Raw genomic sequence first — 21019 nt, 5'->3', positions numbered from 1 at the left:
GAAATAAATTAACTTTTCAATGACATTCTAATTTATTGAGATGCACCTGTACATTCACTGACATAGTCCACAGTTAAATTGACACACAGTTCAACTGAATTAATCTTGCTTTGATTCACTGTCTACTTTTATTTTCAAAACATAAAAGCACAGTAAAATGCATCATGTATTTTAGGAGATTGAATAATAGTGTCATATACAGTAATTTTCTATTGAACATCCTTAAAATAACTCTTGTTCTCGGGGCACTTACAATACACAAGGTGTTCCTTGTGAATGACTAAATCAAGTCTTTAAATATTTTTAAAACTCCTTTTGTTGGAATCTGTTTATAATGGTCTTTAAACCTCAGTCAATCCCAAGAACAACAAATCACCTTTTGCTAAAATTTGCTGCACATATCAATGCAAGGTTTCTGTAGGCCCTTGAGGACAACCATGGAGAACAAGCTTTTGAAGTAAAGCCACAGGAGAGCTCGTTTGAACTCCATGAGTCTTCTCACCTCACAGTACAATCTCTTTGACTGCACTTGATTCCACGAGAGAGTTGTGATCATTTTTCTGTCTGTGAGAATAACGTCTCCCTGGGGAAGGTTTGAGGATTAGCAAAGGCTTGTGGGTGTGTGTTATGTGGAGGCATAGAGAGAAACTGGGCTGACGCAACTGCGAGTTATCCAATCATGTGGAAAAAAATCTAACATTTTTGCAATCAAGTAGCAAATTTATTGATTTTGAGCAGTTAGAGTTGTCAAAAGTTAAAGGATAATAAGAATTGCTTATGTGAAAATCATCAATTGTAATTGTTATCCATTAGAAGGAAGAGGAATGTTATAAACTGAGCAACATTAGCTTGATAAAGATGGATTGTTTAGCGCACCACTTGGCGGCTGCATGGGACATTTACATCCATCTTTAAATGTACCATGCACACATTTGTATGTGCAGGGTTGATCTGTGAACAGCAGGTCGAATCTTATGGAAGTTATCAGAGAGACAGTATTCTCATACCTCAAGTGTGTGATGTCATGTTCAATGTACATTTTCAGAAATATTGTTTAGTTTTGGTGCAGTGCAGCAATGTGCATAGAACCAATAACATTTTTATATTTTCTTTATTAAAAATTGATATACCGTAAGGATATATATACATTCAAAGACGCATCTCTCACATACATACACACATATGTATATATATAAATATATAAATTAATGTACAAAGCAAGTTATTTTATATAAAACATTTACATAATATAATTTGATGTGGCATTGCAATCCACTTTGTCCTAGTGAAAGTGTGTGAATTAATTTGTGCAATTAAGCTCCAGAGAGATGCGTCTTTGAATGGCTGCTTTAATAATGTAATTAGAATCTGTCTTCACATTGTTAGAGAGTGAATCTGACCTCTCACAAAGACCCTCTGAGGAGAAAGTCATGACTCTGGGATTTGCATTATTTCCTTTTGATAAATCAAGTCTGTATTAATTTGCATTGTTAAGCTCTTTTTTTATATAATATTTGACATTAGAGGCATACACGAGAAACTGAATATTAATATTATTCAAATAGCTGACTTTTTTGACAAGTCAACTTTCTGATAACATCAAACAAGAAATAGTAAAAATGCTAGACAAACCTAAAATATTCAAGAACTAAAACATAAAATAGAATATAAAAGTGCTGTCTGTACAGAGTACTCAGATAGGACAGAGACATTGATTCAACCTTGTAAAAGTCAACATCAGTCAATCAATCAATTTTCAATGTACTATTTGTTGATTTTTCTGAATGTTAAATGCAGGAAAATAAAACATCCATTCAACATTTAAATGCTCACTCATCTTTTTTATCAACATGTACCACCAACCCATTTGGTCAAAATCATAGCATTCTATGTTGAAACATGGTCTGATGTAAGAGACAGGTTGCTGGAGGGAAGTGAATATTGCCAATCCCTTGCAGAGATGCACACAACCTTGTAAAAGAACAGACCTATATTTAGGAGTGAGGGTAAGCGAAAATGTTTGTGTGTGTGTGTGTGTTTAAGATTACAATGGCGCATATGCATTGGAATAATTAAATAAATACTATGATATTCTATACTGCAAATGCAGCCATTAAATACTTCTCTGTGTTCATCTGTTGCACAAATCCATCGACTATATTTTGTTTTTTGGAAAAATCAAAAGAATGGCACGTCTGCACTTTGAAAAAAAAAAAAAAAAAAAACATTAATCATTTCAGTATTTTAAGCACAGGTGAAACCTGCATTCATATAGGATAGTTGCGCTGCCACAACATTCAGCTGCAGGTAAAACAAATCTGCAATCAAATGAACTAGCAGAACAGGCCTTAATTGTTAATTACAAAAAAAAAACAAAAAAAAAAAACATTGCAACTCAATTATGTAGTGACTGTCAAAATAAGCCATTTCAAAATACATCTTTCATTCAGCAGTGAGCCCAAAAGAATAAAATAAAAAATAACCGGTCTCAGTGCAGAAGCAGACGGCGCTTTATGGATGCAAAAGAGAATATGTTCTTAGATTGGAAATGAGATCAAAGTTTATGTTCAAATATTCTTGGAATCACATCTGCCAGAGGAAACGATCAGAGTAAATCAGACAGCTGGACAGAGGCAAAAACAACTTAGATGCCAACTGCCATAAGAATCTATTGTTAAAATGAGTTTGGAGTCCAGACACCCTGCCCTCTCCTCATCTCTCCATTAATACATATTTACATAGCCTATGGACTTACAAGATTTCAAATTGGCTGTTTTCACAATTTTTTATTCTTCAATACACAAAATGTCAAACCAAGTCTGGTATTACATCTGTCGCCTTGCTATAAGCATAGTTTACATGTTTCTCCTCATTCATATTCCTCTAGTGGGTGAATATCAGAGGTCCCGTGTGACAACAACATACCGAGAATGAGCGGTACAGGTTGTGTGATGCCAGGTGCAGTGAATAAGGCGACTCTTTATGGTCCACGTGGACACTGACCTTGTCAGACAGCGTGGCGTTAATGATAATTTTGGGCTAAACTGCCAGAGGCTGAAAGTCTTTCAGGAAAAACACATAAAAACAAAGGAGCCCCGTGCTAATTAAAGCCTGACTCAAATTAACAGCAGTTAACGTCAAAGCAGAGGACAGAGCTGACTATATCTGCTTGATCACTCAGATAAACAGTGAATCTGACTGTCTGAGTAATGCACATTGGCAGTGTATATCAGAAACACGTCAATAAGGAACCAAAGGGTAAAAACTGTGGAGGTACTTCTTTACCCTTGTGAAAAACAAGTGTATTAAAAGCAGTGTTGGGAAGGTTACTTTGGAAATGTAAAGATTACAGGTTACCATATTTAAAATGTAATAAGAACTATTTCAATAACTTTATTAATGTATCTGATTACATTTTATTACTTTTTGATTACTCTAAATTTCTGTTAATAATTTCCAAACATTTAAAACAGGCAAGGTTATCTTTACAGTTGACCTGATTACTGACTTTGAAAATCCTTAAATCACTTGAATTAAGTGATTTAATTTTAAACCACAGCCCGCACAAAAACAGACTTTAGCAAATCTTTGTAGGGTCGCCTTATTCACTGCACCTGGCACCACGCAACCTTTACGGTTCATTCTAGGTATGTAGTTTTCACAAAGGACCACTGATATGCACACATTAAAGGGATTTGAATGAGGAGAAACAGGTAAAACTATATCCTTATAGCAAGGGTACACAAGTAATACCAGACTTGGTTTGACATTCTTTGTCTCTTTAGCAGAGAGAATGGAAGAGAGACACATTTCAAGTTTCTCATGAAATTTTGAAGGATTGTTTAGTTACTTGCCAGCAATTTATTAAGAACGTTAGGTTATTAGATTTTTACAATCTTATCTCAAGCAATGCTGGTAGACCTAACATGTTATTTTGCAATGTTAATAGGGTATTAAATCCTATTATATATTAATTTCCAAAAAAAAAAAAGGTTTTTGCTTTTTATTAATGTTTCAAAATATTTGCATGATTGAAATTATTTGCATCCATTTCAATCCTGCTACATTATCTAGTTTTGAGCCTGTCTATTTAATCTTATGGACATTATTTGTCTTATGAAACCTCCATCCTGCTCCCTAGATCCCACATCTTTAACTGTGGAAATATTATACCCTTCAAAATATATACCCTATATCAAAACTTTTCAAATGTAGAAGGTTATTATTATTCAACTCTCCTCCCTAAAGAACAGTGAAATATTGAACAAGCTTTAGTCTGGAATCAGAGCTCAATTTAATACAGAATCAGAATACAGCTACTGACTCTGAAAAGTGGGCTTTTGTTTCTTCTGGATCTAAGATTGTCTTTCGATATTATCAATCATTCTATCTTTTTGAGACAAGTGGAGGAGCATGATGGAATTAGAGGAACAGCTTTAAATGAGTAGTTCACTTCCAGAACTAAAAAAAATATAAAATTATGGTTTTTGAGCAAAACAGATTAGGATTTCTCTCTATACAATGAACTTCTATGTTGTTCTGACTGTGAACCTCCAAAATGCAGTTTAAATGCAGAATCAAAGGATTCCTGTGGTTCAGTGGTAAAGCATTAGCATTACCATTAGCAGTGCAAAAAATCATAGGTTCAATCCAGAGGGAACACACATACTTGTAAAAAAAAGAGTGCACTGTAAGTCACTTTGGTTAAAAGCATCTGATAAATGTAAATCAAAGGGCTCTAAACAATCCCAGCCAAAGAGGAACGTTCTTATCTAGCCAAATGATCGGTTATTTTCCAAAAAATGTATATATATAGTAAGGGTATGTCGAAAATCACTGTTTTACAGTGTTTTTTTTTTTGTTTTGTTTTTATGCATTTGACCTTTGCATGTTGACTTTGTAAACACTGTGTCAGGTACTTCTTTATTCTTTATTTTAGAATTATTTTGAAGTTGGAGAAGAAAATGAGACAGGAGTTTTTCAAATATACCCTAACTGTCATAAACCGAGAAAAAAAAATATAACTTTTTCTCGAAGTGAACTACTCCTTTAAAGTTGATTTTCTTCCTATTTTAAGGGGAAATCTTTTCTGAAGTTTTTGATAATTTTACCTCTGTCAATGCTGCATGTACAAAATAGCCACTAAAATGGAACCCTGTGATACCCCAGGGTTCCATTTTAGGCCCTATTTTGTTCTCCCTCTATCATCTGCCTTTAGCTAAGATCTTTCATGAGAATCAGATCTCATACCATATTTATGCAGATTATATACAGCTTTGTCTTCCAATGAAAAAACAGATGAGAATAAATTTCTCCAGTCTCTGATTTATTGTACCCAAAACTTTACTCAGGTAAAACTAAAAGTAATAGTTTAAATATTTACTTGAGTATAAGAAAAAAAAAACTAAAGTAGTTAGTAACTAGTTACTTTGGATCATATACTGTATATCTATAGTCTATTTTTATTTAGCTATATAAATACAATTTATCAGGGCCGTGCAGAGACCTTTGGAGGGGCAGGTGCTCAAAGTATAAAAGGGGCACATGGAACAAGGCTAGTGCGGTTCAAAATAGCAATACAGCAATATATTGTGAAGCATTCCTTGCCGATTTGCGTATTGATATGGATGATTATGTATTGATATGGCAGCAAATGCTGTGATGCAGTTTTTAAAAAGAAAAAGATTAGAAGAGACAATTTTAAGTTTAAAAGTAAAAAAATAAAAATTATTTCCACCTAATAATAGCTCTGAGATTAGAAACTGAAATGTCTTAAACTGTCCCAACCTGAAGGCTTTTTCTTCCCTGTTCTACAGAATAATTAAGAACAGCTGTTATGGTAAAAACTACAGAAAACACTCTTACATTTTCCTCTTTCTCACCAGCCTCTGTCTCCTGGCTTGCTTACCTGCTCTTTCTGTCACTTGTGCGTCTACATTTGCCTCTTTTTCTTCCTCTATCTCCATCTCCTCATTTGATCTATTACTTTCCAGTCTCTGTCCATCTAAGAACAAGGCACAATCTACTATTTCGTTATCAATCTATTATTTTAACCATCACTACTATTCTTGCACCTAATCAATAAGTCCACCTTAAATATTGATACAAAACAATAAACAACCGAGTCATGCTATGAAAGCACTGTATAACTTATATAGGCTTATGTTTTATTTATTTTTCCTTTTTATTCAAAACAATTCCAAACATGCTTAATATATCAGGAAATATCTCGATTCTCAAACGTATAAGTAAACGCGTTTTGCACCTTTATAGATTGTTATTTGATCAATAAATGGAAAGGTAGTGTAATCTATTAACTACACATAAAACCCCGACTTTTTACTTAAGCGTCATATCATGCCATAAAATATTTTTAATACTACTGAATTTGCATTTAATGTAAATTTAATAACAATATTGTAAGTTACTTATTTTAACACTTTCATTTTTCAGAAAGTAAAGAACATTTACATTATCAAATAACATTTTCATTCAGTTTAGCCAGAGTTCAGGCACTCTCAAAAACTACCATTACAATCACTGAAGCACTTTACATTACATTATGCACATCAGGGTTTTTTTTTTTTAGTTTTCTCTCTCTCTCTCTCTCTCTCTGAAGAAAGAATTCGCTAAATAATTCAGTCAGCGAGCAAGTGAACAAAAACACCGCGTTTCATGATGACTCTTCTGCACGTCTCCGATTGGCCATTGCAATCGCGCAACAGAACCGTTGATTGGTTATCATGAAGCTTTGTACGAACGTATATTTGATGAAATTTTTTATTACAGAAAACGAAAATTTGAATAGTAAAGAACAATATATTATACAATTGTTTATTTTGTTAGGAATTCCATATACATAAGAAAAAGTGGGCTCAATGTAAACCAAATTTTGTAAATAAATGACTTCAAATTATATATAAATCTCTTGGAACAAACAGAAAACAAAAAAGCACTGAAAATATGTAATGCTCTGAAATCATTGAAATGTATGTAACTTTTTTTCTCTCTCTCTTTTTCTCTCTCACTCTCTTTTCTCTGGCAGCTAATGTTAATTTGATTATGTGAATATGTAATACCTCATGTTCTTGTGGCATCGAATTAATAAAGCATAAAAAAAAATAAAAAAAAAAGCTATGTAAGAACGTTTCTGGCTCAGCACCAGCCAGCGAACACAAATTTGAATTTAGCAGCTGATTCTGAACGATCTAATCACAACAGTGTGATTATATCAAATATAAAAAAAATATGATTCTGCTGTTTTTTTTTTTTTTTTTTTGGTCATTTGGAAGCTGCATTTAAAATCAACTTGGCTCAGAAATCTTTGAATGGGCATGACGCCTCTGCCCTCGATGCCTGTGAAACGTTTCTCCCTCAAACAGCATGCTAACGTTACTCTACACTACAGGCTACACACCGCAATATAAACAACATATCTGCATGTTCTCACATCAGGTCGTTCTTGTAAAATAATAATAATAAGTAAATAAATATCAAAATCACTTCGCTGAGAATTTAACACCGCTTACCAGCTTCCGCGGTGTTGAAAATAATATCCTCTGACAATTAAAAAATGTGCGTGCAGCGTGACGATTCGTCCCGGTCAGATGAGGAGGTTGTCGTCGTCAGGTCAAAGGTCATGTTGGTCATCTTATTGACGGCTAAATTATTATTCAAAATTTTAGTAATATTTAGAATGGGCATGAGCAGGCATTCACAAAAGGAAACGTTATGACAAAAAAAAAAAAAAAAAAATTAGAGGAAATTTTGCTTTGACAAAAGGGAACTTTGGGCACCAAAGGGCAATGGGGCAGGTGCTCAAGCTTGTATTTTTAGGAGGAATAGATGTTCTGCGACGCCTGGTGGGCAACACTGATTTGACGTGCTGCTCCAGTTTATCTTGATAACAAACTTTCTTCCCAACACACGTGTGCGTATTGTGACGCCGCTTGTTCTCCAGTGCCACCGTGATCGTTGGGTGGCTTCCACACTGTATTTCTAAATCGTTTGGTATTTGTTTTATTTTTATTTTTTCAGTATATTCATTTATCATTTGTTGTGCTACTGATTATTTTGATTTATTTGAGTTTTTTGTTTCTTGGTTTACTAAGTTAATTGTTTATTATGTGTGCATGGTTGGAGTGAGTGTCATTGTATATTGAAACCGGTAGTTATCTTTTATTCTCGCTATAAGAGCCGAGGCTTCTTGGCAGGCACTAGTAGACCCTTACGCGGTGGTGGAGGGCTAATCAAAGAGTGCTGTGTGGTTAATTTTTTGACTTTATTGCAGTGAGTGTGCTGATGCTTGTACACGGGGTGCTGAGAGTGATATAGAAGCCTTGTGTTTACTGAGTTCGTGCATCTGCCGTCAAGCCTCGGTCTCATTTTATCTAGTGGTCTCTTTTTTTGTATTGTGAATGTGGATGACCCAGCCCTGAGATTTTTTTTTTTTTATGACTGTGTATTTAAATAAAGCTTTGTATTATTTGTATCCACGTCTCTAGCCCTTTTTGACGCTCCCGTTCCTGTGTGTCTTGTGTAAAATCTTAGATCCATAATATTTCCCTGGTCAACAGGGTGGCGTAGTCATATTTAAGCAAGAGGTAGTGTGCATATAGCTGCTCTCTGTGACTAAAAGAGCGCCCCGCTACATTCTGGCGTAGTCGGCAGGGTGAATTTCTCTATTGGGCTGAAGACGTGGATGCTTATTACTATCTGGGAAACTGTGAATGTGTATATTGTATAAATGCATTAGTGTTCCTGGTTGCTTTCCTTTCTTTTTTTTCTTCTCTCTTGCTTTTCAAGACTAGTGTTGGAGGCAAAGCAGCAGCGTCATTTCAGAGGATTTGGAGCATTTCAAAGGTTGTTTTCGTATCTGTGCCACCTACTTAGGTTACTCTGGTAAGCAAAAAAAAAAAAAAAAGTAATAAAAATGGAGGAGGAAATACGGGAATTGAGGGATCTTGTTGCTCAGCTGAAGGCAGATAATGAGAAATTGCGTCAAGATCAGAGTCGAGCTGCTCCTTCGAGTCCAATAGCTGGCCCCTCTAGGGAATCTTCAGTGCCCTCTGCTGATCAGTCAGTAAGTGGTAGTGCCACATTAACTGAGCGGCTTGTGTTTATCCCCAGGGGTTCGAAAATGCCCAACATTTGATGGTAGATCTGTTATCGGCATAAATGTTTGGATAGAGGAGGCGAAAGCCTGCATAAGAACACTTCATCTGTCTGTGGCTGATCAAGCATTTTTTTTTGTTTTTTTTGTTTGATCATCTAACAGGAGAGGAACGAGAGGCACAGGCGAGGCAGTCTTATGTTGCCCTACAGGAGGCATTTTTCTCTAGGAGACAGCAGGATGGGGAAACTTTGTTGGAATTTTACCTGGCCCTGATGGGTCTCCTAGAGAGAGTCAGGCAGAAGTCCCCTACTGCCATGTCAAATGCAGAAATTTTATTGAGGGATCAATTTGTAGAATATGTGTTTGATGTTTCCCTTCGCCGTGAACTGAAACAGTTAGTTCGCCGCCAGCCCTTTTCCACGCTCTTAGAGGTACGGACTGAAGCAATCTGATGGGAGCGGGAGGGAATGCCGGGTGGAGCAAGGGGTCGAAGTCTTTCCGTCCCTATGGCACATGGGTTTCAGTACGAAGTTCAGGGAGGTGGCAGCTCGCCTAAAAATTCTGAAACGAGAAAGCTGAGAGAAATGTTAAAGTTACAACAGGAGCAGTTGAATCAACTCACCCAGAGTTTTGCCCGGTTGCAGGGTCGCCATTTTCGCGCTCAACCGTTTTGTGGTGGGCCCGTTATCTGTAGGCGGTGCCAAAAACCAGGTCACTTTGCACGGGAATGTGAGGTGGAACGTGTTATGTCTCGATCACCTTTGCGTCCTCGCACTGATCCACCAGTTGGGGAAGGTAGCCAGCCACGAGCTAATAATGTGTCGGAAAACTAATTCCCGCCGTGCTGAAGAGTCACAGATCGGTTGGGGAAAAGGCTGGCTCCGACGGTAAGAAGTATAACTCTAGTCCAAATTTAATGTCCCCCTGTCCACATTTGGATGTTTCAATTGGGAGTGTGTTAGACCCTTGTCTAATCGATACGGGTTCAATGGTATCAACCATTACGGAAAGTTGTTTCGTTCAGCATTTTGAGTCAGGGGGTCAAGAGCAATTGAGGTCATGTTCATGGTTGCAGCTAAGAGCCGCCAATGGTCTTTCCATCCCGTATATTGGATATATGGAGTTGGACGTCGAGCTCTGTGGTAGGATAGTGACCCGATGTGGGGTGCTGTTGGTCAGGGATCCTCCCGGTGGCCTGAGCTCTCGAGTCCCTGGTGTGTTGGGGATGAACGTGCTCGGGTGACGCTATCGGGAGCTCTTTGGACACCATGGCCCTGCTTTGTTTAATTTCCCCCTGGTTTGTTGTGCAACAGTTTCAGTTTTCCAAGCATTACAACACTGCCACCAAGGAAGTGAGCAATTATCCGTGGATACGACTAGGGTAAGGGTGCGCGGTCCTCGGGTATGTCGCGTCACAGGCGGTACCATTAAGTTTGTTGCGGCAACTTGTGCGGAACAGCTGGCAGGTAGTACAGTGCTGTTTGAACCCTCTGAGTCAGGGTTACCTGAAGGGTTGATAGCCTCCCCTGCTTTGGTGCCAGTGATTGGAGACTCAGTTTATGTGCCAGTGGTTAATATAGGCACTTCTGATGTCCTGCTTTTCCGCCGACGAGTACTGGGTACCCTTGTTAGAGTGCATGTTGTTAGTTTGCCTACGGGTATTACGGAAGTTAGACCCATCCCAGTTAGTGCATACTCCCAAGGTACTCAAGTAGCCAGTTCTACTGTTCCAGAACAGATTGCAGCACTGAACTTATATGCATTGTCGGAGTTAGAACAGGACAAGGTCAGGACCTTACTTAGTAAGTATCAGATGGTGTTTTCTGAGCATGATGGTGATTTGGGTTGTACCAGTCTCATCTCGCACGATATTCCAGTGCTAGACGACGTCCCCGTACGGCAGCGACATCGCCGTGTACCCCTCTGAGTACGAGGTTGTTCGGGCCCACATTAATCAGCTGTTGGAGTCTCAGGTAATCAGGGAGAGTTGTAGTTCATATGCCTCCCCAATTGTGTTGGTTAAAAAGAAAGATGGAAGTCTTCGCCTGTGCGTGGACTACCGTCAGTTAAATGCCAAGACTAGACAAGATGCATTTCCCTTACCCCGTATTGAGGAGTCGCTGGATGCGTTGACCGGGGCCTGTTGGTTCTCTACCTTGGATCTTGCTAGTGGGTACAACCAGGTCCCGGTTACAGAGGGGGACAAGCCTAAGACCGCTTTTTGCACACCATTTGGCTTGTTCGAATGGAACCGTATGCCATTTGGTTTGTGCAATGCCCCCTCTACCTTCCAGCGACTTATGGAGAGGATATTCGGGGACCAACAGTGCCAGTCGTTACTTTTATATCTGGACGATATCGTAGTGTTTTCCACCTCCATTACTCAGCATTTGGAGAGGTTGGAGGAAGTTTTAAACCGGCTGGAGCGGGAAGGTTTAAAGGCTAGGCTAGAGAAGTGTGCTTTTCTCCAACAAGAGGTGAGATATCTGGGCCATGTTATTTCATCCAGGTGTGTAGCAACTGATCCCAGCAAGATCGAGGCTATGGCCCAGTGGCCCCGTCCCTCTAGTGTCACCAGAATTACAGTCGTTCCTGGGTTTCTCCAGCTATTACCGGCGGTTTGTAGAGGGGTTTGCCAAGTTGGCTGCCCCTCTGCATAAGCTGGATGCCAGCTACCAAGGGTTGGGGGCAGTTCTCTCCCAGGAATATGAAGGTGATGTAAGACCAGTAGCATATGCCAGTCGTACTCTACGGCCCACTGAGCGCAACATGTCCAATTATAGCTCTATGAAGCTGGAGTTTGTTGCGCTCAAGTGGGCCATGACAGAGAAATTCTGTGAGTACTTGTTGGGTAACAAGTGTGTGGTTTTTACAGATAATAACCCCCTTAGTTACCTGACCTCCACAAAGCTCGGTGCAACTGAGCAGCATTGGGCCTATCAGATGGCAGCCTTTGATTTTGACATTGAGTTGGGTTCATTGCAAGCAGTTGATCCTGTTATTCAGGAGGTGTTACAATTCTGGAGTCGAGGTACTCGCCCACGTTCTGAAAAATGGCATCGTCTGACTAGGGCAGCCCTAACGTTGCTCAAGCAATGGGACCGTCTGGTTGAGCTGGTTGAGGTGCTAAGACAGTTACATCAGCAACACGGACATCAGGGCAGAGAGCGTACCCTTGAGTTGGTGAGACAGAGGTGCTATTGGCCAGGATTATCTGCTGATGTGGCAAGTAGGTGTCAAGAATGCGATCGGTGTCAGGAAGCCAAGGACACCCAGCTGCTTGCTCAGGGGTTTATGGGGCGGCTATTGTCATCTAGGCCAAATGACATTCTTGCTGTGGATTTCACAGTTTTGGAGCCCACACGCTCTGGCATTGAAACCGTCTTGGTTATGACCAACGTTTTTAGTAAGTATACCTTAGCGGTTCCAACCAGGGACCAGAGAGCCGAGACGGTGGGCCAAGCCCTGGTGACAGAATGGTTTTTCCGGTTTGGTGTTCCGGGCCGTCTCCATTCTGACCAGGGTCGAAACTTTGAGTCCTTGTTGATCCGTCAGTTGTGTGAGTTATATGGTGTGGAAGAGTCTTGTACGACCCCATACCACCCGGCTGGAAACGGCCAGTGTGAACGTTTTAATCGCACCTTACACAATCTGTTGCGCACACTGCCAGTTTCCAGGAAACGGGATTGGGTGGCTTGTCTCCCCCAGGTGGTGTTCAGCTATAACAGCACTCCCCATCAGGCCACTGGAGAATCACCACATTTCTTGATGTTCGGTCAAGAGCCGCGACTACCCGTGGATTTCTTGTTGGGTAGAGACCCCCAGCCCAGAGAGGGTAGTGTGCATGACTGGGTCGTGGAGCATCAAACCAAACTGCAGGTGGCCTTTGAAGGTGTACGGGAACGGTTGCGGGTGATGGCCGACAGGCGCAAGGCCCATCACGATCAGCAGGTCTGAGACGAACCACTGGTGGAGGGTCAGCGGGTGTACCTCCGTGAGTATGGGGTAAGGGGCCCTCCTAAAATCCAGGACCTGTGGAGCCCAGTGGTTTACCAAGTGACGAGGGCACCCAAAGAGGCTGGTGTGGTATACACGATTGCACCTGTAGATGACCTTACCAAGACCAGGAACGGGCACCATTCATTGGTAAAGGGTCGAGTCGGTAAGGACATTTTGGGGGTAGACCGTGGTAGTCCCTTGTATGACCCCGGTAGTGGACACAGCATCATTGGGTGAAGATGAGGAAGAGATGGATTTGTTGGCAGTGGTACAGGAGCGGGACCATGTCACTGTTGACTCAGAACCGAGAGGGCTGGCGGCAGAGATGGAACCGGGTCCACAGGAGGGGTTGCATACTCCAGTACTGGGTCCTGTTATTGGACCAGGACAGCTGGGTCCAGAGGGAGGTATGGCCAGTGCTCCTGGACCCCAGCCTAGGGGCTTGACCGAGGCTGACGAGGTGGGTGTGCGTAGAACGAGACGTACAACTGCCGGGCAGCATCCAAATCAATATCACCTTCCACGTGCAGTGGGTGAGAGGGGCGGAGTTGCTCTGCAGCAAATACAAGGGGTAACGTGCATTTTTAGACCGTGGGATTAAGGAGTTGTGATTTGGGGACCGTCGGGGCGACGATCCAAGAGTTGGGGGGGGGCAGATTGTAGTGGGACGTATTGAGGCTCCGTTAATGTGACCATGTAATTCAACTAATGTGTTTGGGGTAGTGCGGGTCCAATTACGAACTGGGTGAACAGTATAAAAAGAATGTGTAGTCACTACTTGCGTGTGCTTACCGGTTGAGTGTTGCGTCATTGCCCCTTGTTCCTGTAGCGCTTCCGCTTTGAGCTTCGGGATAGTTTGCGACTGTTGGCGGCTCTGGCTCTCACGTTACATGCCTCTTTTGCAGTCCGGTGTCTCATATGCTTGGAGCTGCGGGGATAGCTCGCGGTGTGAGCGTTGAGTGGTGGCTGTTTCCACCTCGCATTCCCCTTTTGCATTCCCGTGCGGCGGGGGATGTTGTGTCTCGTGTCCAGTGTATGCGTGGCGTGGAGGGGCTACGGATTTATGAATTAAAGGTACGTGAAACGTCCACTTTTTGTACAGCGCTCATTATTTTAAATATATTGCAAGTATGTTTATGCTTGTATTTTTAGGAGGAATAGATGTTCTGCGACGCCTGGTGGGCAACACTGATTTGACGTGCTGCTCCATACATTAAGTTTATCTTGATAACAAACTTTCTTCCCAACACACGTGTGCGTATTGTGACGCCGCTTTTTCTCCAGTGCCACCATGATCGTTGGGTGGCTTCCACACTGTATTTCTAAATCGTTTGGTATTTGTTTTTTTATTTTTTATTGTTTTATTTATATTACATATGTGTGCATGGTTGGAGTGAGTGTCATTGTATATTGAAACCGGTAGTTATCTTTTATTCTCGCTCTAGGAGCCGAGGCTTCCTGGCAGGCACTAGTAGACTAGTAGAGATGTTGGAGGGCTCGTCACAGAGTGATGTGTGGTTAATTTTTTGACTTTATTGCAGTGAGTGTGCTGATGCTTGTACACGGGGTGCTGAGAGTGATATAGAAGCCTTGTGTTTACTGAGTTCGTGCATCTGCCGTCAAGCCTCGGTCTCCTTTTATCTCGTGGTCTCTTTTTTTGTATTGTGAATGTGTATTTTGTATTTTGACGATCCCGTTCCTGTGTGTCTTGTGTAAAATCTTAGATCCATAATATTTCCCTGGTCAACAGGGTGGCGTAGTCATATTTAAGCTAGAGGTAGTGTGCATATAGCTGCTCTCTGTGACTAAAAGAGTGCCCCGCTACACCAGCATTTATGCCAGTCTCCAATGTCACATTATCCTTCAAAATCATTCCAATATGTTGATTTACTATCAATAATGTTGTTTTTAGCTTTCTATTCATCACAGAATCCTAAACAAACTGTCACAGGTTCCAAAAAAAATTAAGCAGCAAAACTGTTTCCAGGACTGGTAATAAATCTATACGTTAGAATTATTTTTTGAAAGATCATATGATATGAAAACTGGCTTAACGGCTGATGAAAATTCTGATTTGCATCAATGAATTAAATTATATATGTATAAATAACCTCTATGACACTCAGAAGAGTTAAAACTCATCACATGACAGCTAAGTTACCGAACATCTGAACATAACGAACCAAATGCACTGACAGATCTTTTTCCATCTGTTCTGCAAAATGTAAACAAATATATATTTCTGCAAGTGGAAATATTGTGGGAATATCAATATTCTGTCTAGGTGAAGGCATTCCTCTTGGAACAGAGCTAACATGGGTTTGGAGAGAAGCCTATTCATTTCATACTCTGTGACAGCTTATTTAATGTAAAAAAAATATATACATTGTATTTAATTTAAGTTACACATGAAACAAACTAGTAACGTCATAGTGGTATTGTGTACTGTTATCAAATGTAGCCTATCTAACCTGTTGAACCATAGAAAGTACATGCTGTGTTCATATAATAAAGATCTTCATCACTAGCAAACAATAACCTTTTTACTAGATTAGCTTTCAATTGAGTGTAGATCCAAAGCCACGTCTTCAACGCTCTTGATGTTCTAAAACTTTCTGTTACAACTCTGAGTGAACCACTTCAGATGGCTCAGCGCCTGTGGCAGGGAAATGAACAAGTCATTCAAACTGATTAGCGAACCAATTCAAAAGTATTAGTTACCCAAAAAATGTACTCAAGTAAATGTAACAAAGAAATGTAATGCTGCGTACAAACCAAAATCTTATATGATTTTCAAAATGCGATAGACCACAAACATGAGGATAAAAAAATCCTATAGTGTGGTGTGCCATAATGTGACAAAGGCAGCACACCACACAAACAGATTTTCAGCCAGATTCTCGACTGTGAACACAGGAAATCTCCCAAAATCTTGCGAGACTTCAGAATAAGCATTGCAGATGATATTCAGGAAGAAATTGCAATGATAGTGTTTGGAATGATTTGTACAGAAAAGTCACGAGGAAAAAAAAAGAAAAGGGTTTGGGTGAAGTCATGGAGACGGCGGAAACATGGCCTGTACAAATTACAGAGTGAGCTAGAGGTGAGCAATTGTCACAAAATCACACAGATATGAATATATATATATATATATATATATATATATATATATATATATAGGGTGCGATTTGTGAAAAGAAACTGAGGGGGGGGGATGTTTTGAAACATTTTAATTCATAAAAATAAATCATGATAACATGAACTACTGTATATGATGCCATGCGCTAATTAGCATATTTATGACGTAAGTGCGTCGTATTGTATTGCCTCCCTATGCTCACATACTGCAATTTAATTTAGCCATTTAATTCTTAATAAAACTGTTTTTATTACTATATTTTAATGTTTCTGTTGTCAGAATGAATATTACAATGACTGGAACGCGGGCTATTAAGACTATATAACCAGCTCTCAAACATTAATCTGCACTAATGAAAACAAATACACATACGATAAAGTCAGTGGTTGTGCTGTGACTAATGTTGGCTATACTTGCTTGTAAAATAGAGTCAGAAGCAACAGAATATCTGTTTTTTTCTTTTTTTTTTTGAAAGTGCTGTTCCTCTCTGCGCTCGCTGAACACCGCAGATACAGACTTACAGAGAGAGAGGCTCGCGCTGGGAAAGAGAGAACTCCCACTCGTACGGCATCACCAGAGAGTCTCAGAGACTACATAATGATTGTCCAAAAAGTCACTAGATTTGTCGCCAGTCACTTTTTTGAAAAAAAGGCTCTTAATCTAGCGACAAAGTCGCCAAGTTAGCAACTCCACTGCCCAGCGGACCCGGCTTCAACCTTCTCCCAAGTGTTGATAGGCTATTACAGGTGAGGTGTAACCAGGGTGCAATTTGTGGAAAAAAAAACCGAGGGTTGGGGGGGGGGGGGGTGTTTTGAAACATTCTAATTCATAAAAATAAATCAGGAGAACATGAACTATATGACGTCATGCGCTAATTAGCATATTTATGACGTAAGTGCATCGTATTGCCTCCCTATGCTAACATACTGCAATTTAATTTAGCCATTTAATTTAATTCTCAATAAAACTGTTTTATTACTATATTTTAATGTTTCTGTTGTCAGACAACGGAATGAATATTACAATGACTGAAACGCGGTCCATTAAGACTATATAACCAGCTCTCAAACATTAATCTGCTCTAATGAAATCAAATACACATACGATAAAGTCAGTGGTTGTGCTGTGACTAATGCTGGCTATACTTGCTTGTAAAATAAAGTTAGAAGCAACAGAATATGTTTTTGTTTCTTATTTTTTACTGAAAGTGCTGTTCCTCTGCGCTCGCTGAACACCGCAGATACAGACTTACAGAGAGAGAGGCTCGCGCTGGGAAAGAGAGACCTCACACTTGTACGGCATCACCAGAGAGTCTCAGAGACTACATAATGATTGTCCAAAAAGTCGCTAGATTTGAAGCTAGTCGCTTTTTTGGAAAATAATCAGATTGAGCAAGTCTGCAGAGTGGTGAATACAGAGAGGCTGCGTGCCAGCCAAAGTAGCGCATTTTAAAATAAAATTGACTTATCAAACCACGGATCCGTGATAAGTTTTGTGATCCGTCTCGCCAATAGTGTAGTAGCACTGATGACTTTGGGAGGGGGGGGGGGGGGGGTGTAAATTTATCCCCACCGATCGATAGATAGATATATATAATTTTTGTTTTTTTTTAATTGCCGCATTAAATAAACCCCTTTAAAAATTTTATCAGATCTTACATCTTTCTTTAAGAACATCATTCACTTTCTGATTGGATATTGTTTCGCTTCACGTGATAATCTCCATAGCGTGCGCGCGTTTGTCCTAGGGGTTCCCCCCATAATATTAAACTGTTGAATATTAAACTGTAAAATGTTGAATTGTTGACTGTGACATGTTGACTGTAAAAAGATGGACTAATGAAGAAGAGCAGGATTTACAAGCTTTTTTTTTCATGTTTTGACTTAACTGATTGGAGTGTTTTTGAAGCTGCTGCAACAGATCTGGACAAGTTTAGAGACTGTAACATCTTATATCAGTTTCAGTGAAGACAGGTGCATTCCTACATGTCTTGTATAAACAGGCCAAACACATACGGGAAAAGGAGATCAGATTGGCGAAGAGGAATTATTCTGTAAAACTAAGGACTCAGTTCACGTCAAGCAACTCAACATCAGCGTGGAAAGGTCTGAAAGAGACTATAAGACACTATCCCCCAGCACTGTGAACAATCAAACAACTGGCAGACAATCTGAATAGCCACTTTTCCACTGTCGGGCAAGTGTGAGCCAGCTCTTTAAACGGGCTGGGCGGGCTAACTGCCTCAGACCTGTAGTACCGAGGCCAAAATAGTGCTGGGTTTCCACCGTTGGGCCAGAAGCTCCACTGTGCTTCACTAAAACCTGCCCTTTACACACCTCTCAGGAACAACATTATGCAACCCCATAATTTAACCAGGGGGCAAGGAACTCGCCCGGAAGTTGAAGTCGGGTGGGGGCTGCCATCTTTTAGCAGAACTTCACTTGCGTTAGCATTCCCATTGACTCCCATTCATTTTGGTGTCACTTTGACAGCGAATAACTTTACATCTGAGGCGTTTAAAGACTCCATTTGCCCATTATTTATTTCTAAAGATACACGACAATGTATAAAGGGCTCCATTACCTTCTATGTTACATTATGGCCACGTATAAACAGTTTTTGTAAAAAATAGGCTAACGATTGCGTCATAACCACTCGTCTCTCTGTCGCATTACCGTACAGACAGGAGGAGAAGCTCGCAGGCAATTAACTTAATATGGCGTACTGGCGTTACATTTTAAAATACTATACAAAATAATTAATCAGAATACTTACTCCTGCTCACTCACGACAAAGAACTCCCCGCTCAAGCTCGCCGTCTCTGCAAGATTAACGATGGCAGTTTGCACGCACAGCTACTAGAAGAATTACATCTGTCAGACAGGTTGCTGATGTCGTCAAGCTTCGTTTGAGTCTGCGCGTCAGAAACGGAAGTGCTAAAAAACACTAAAAATTGGCTTCACTTGTCTTAATTGAGTTCCAATGGGGTCGCTGTGTCCATTTCTTTTACTGTCTATGAATTTAACCAACAAAGAGAAGTTATCATAAAACTAATTCACGGGAACTAGCATGAACACAAAATGAACATGATAAAAGCGTCCGTTTGTATGCATGCTTTGTTAAATATTTAAATCCTAAAGCATCAATGTTTTCCATTTATTTGTAGTCACAGTAGCGTATATACATCCCATTTAGAAAGAATAATAATTTCTATATTTTTAGATTTAGAAAAGCTTGTTTAAAATTCTGTGCTGACCAGCTGTCCCCCATCTTCACACATATCTTCAATAGATCACTGGATCTGCGCGCAGTACCTTCAAGCTTCAAACGCAAACACATCACCATCCCAAAGAAATCCAAAATTACAGAACTATATGACTACAGGCCTGTGGCTCTAACGTCTGTAGTCATGAAGCCATTTGAAAAACTGGTACTGGTCCACATTTGACCGGTGTGGTGGAACATCACATGGTCTACACCGGAAACAAAGTATAGAGCGGACATTGCGTCACTGAGAGGCGACATTTCTTTTCCGGGACGGACAGTTATTTAAAATCGGAATTTCTCTCAAATAAAAAATCTTTGGAGACTTTTGAGATATTGTAAGTACACAACTGGAGGAAATGTATCACACTGTGCAAGTTAATAGACAAGTTAATCAAGTTGTGTAGTCAAGCGTCTATCAGTTTTGAACCCTGGTAAAAATGAAGTCCTTTCTTTCTTTTGCTAATTTTGAAAGAGTAATCCATTCTTTTATCACCACAAGACTTGATTATTGTAACTCTCTTTATTTGAGGATCAGTCAATCCTCTTTAAACCACCTTCAGATGGTTTAAAATGCTGCTGCCAGAGTTCTGACAGGAGTTTGAAAGCATGAGCATATCACCCTGTCCTGCAGTCGTTGCATTGGTTACCTGTACACTACAGGATTAATTTTAAAGTGCTCTTATTGTTTTTTCCAACCAGTCTATAAATGGTTTAGCAGCTTCATACCTCTTGGATCTGTTGATAGTCCACCACACTGCAAGAGCTCTCAGGTCTGCCAACTTAAAGATGCTGTAGGGAACTTTTGTAAAAAAAAATATTTTTTACATATTTATTAAACCTGTCATTATGTCCTGACAGTAGAATATGAGACAGATAATCTGTGAAAAAAAATCAAGCTCCTCTGGCTCCTCCCAGTGGTCCTATTGCCATTTGCAGAAACTCCATCGCTCCCGGTAAAAAATAACCAATCAGAGCTGCGGTCTGTAACTTTGTTTGTGTTCAAAATGTAGAAAAATTTATAAAATAAGCGAGTACACCATGAATCCATTTTCCAAACCGTGTTTTTGGCTTGTCCTGAATCACTAGGGTGCACCTATAATAAGTGTTTATATTCGGACTATTTTAGAGTGCTTCGGGGATACTGCGGCGGAGTAACCCAGTACCTTTGTGATTCTTCATAGACATAAACAGAGAGAAGTAGTTCCGGCTGCGATGTTCTTCCGCAAGATGCAAGCAGTTCTGTTTATTAACGCTAGAGTGTCAAAAGTTCCCTACCGCAGCTTTAAGGCTCTTAGTGGTTCTTATTGTCAGACTCAAGTCTAAGGGTGATTAACCATTTGCCGTAGCTGCTCCGAGACTTTGAAATAGTCTCCCTGCAGAAATCAGAACTGCCCCTACACTATCCATTTTTAAATCCAGGTTAAAACATTTTTATTTGATCTGGCTTATTATTAATGGATTGCATTGCTCTGCCGTGTCTTGCAGTTTTATTTGTTATC

This window comes from Carassius auratus, chromosome 26, assembly GCF_003368295.1.
Source record: "Carassius auratus strain Wakin chromosome 26, ASM336829v1, whole genome shotgun sequence".
Taxonomy (NCBI): domain Eukaryota; kingdom Metazoa; phylum Chordata; class Actinopteri; order Cypriniformes; family Cyprinidae; genus Carassius; species Carassius auratus.
Note: the sequence above shows the minus strand (reverse complement) of the source record.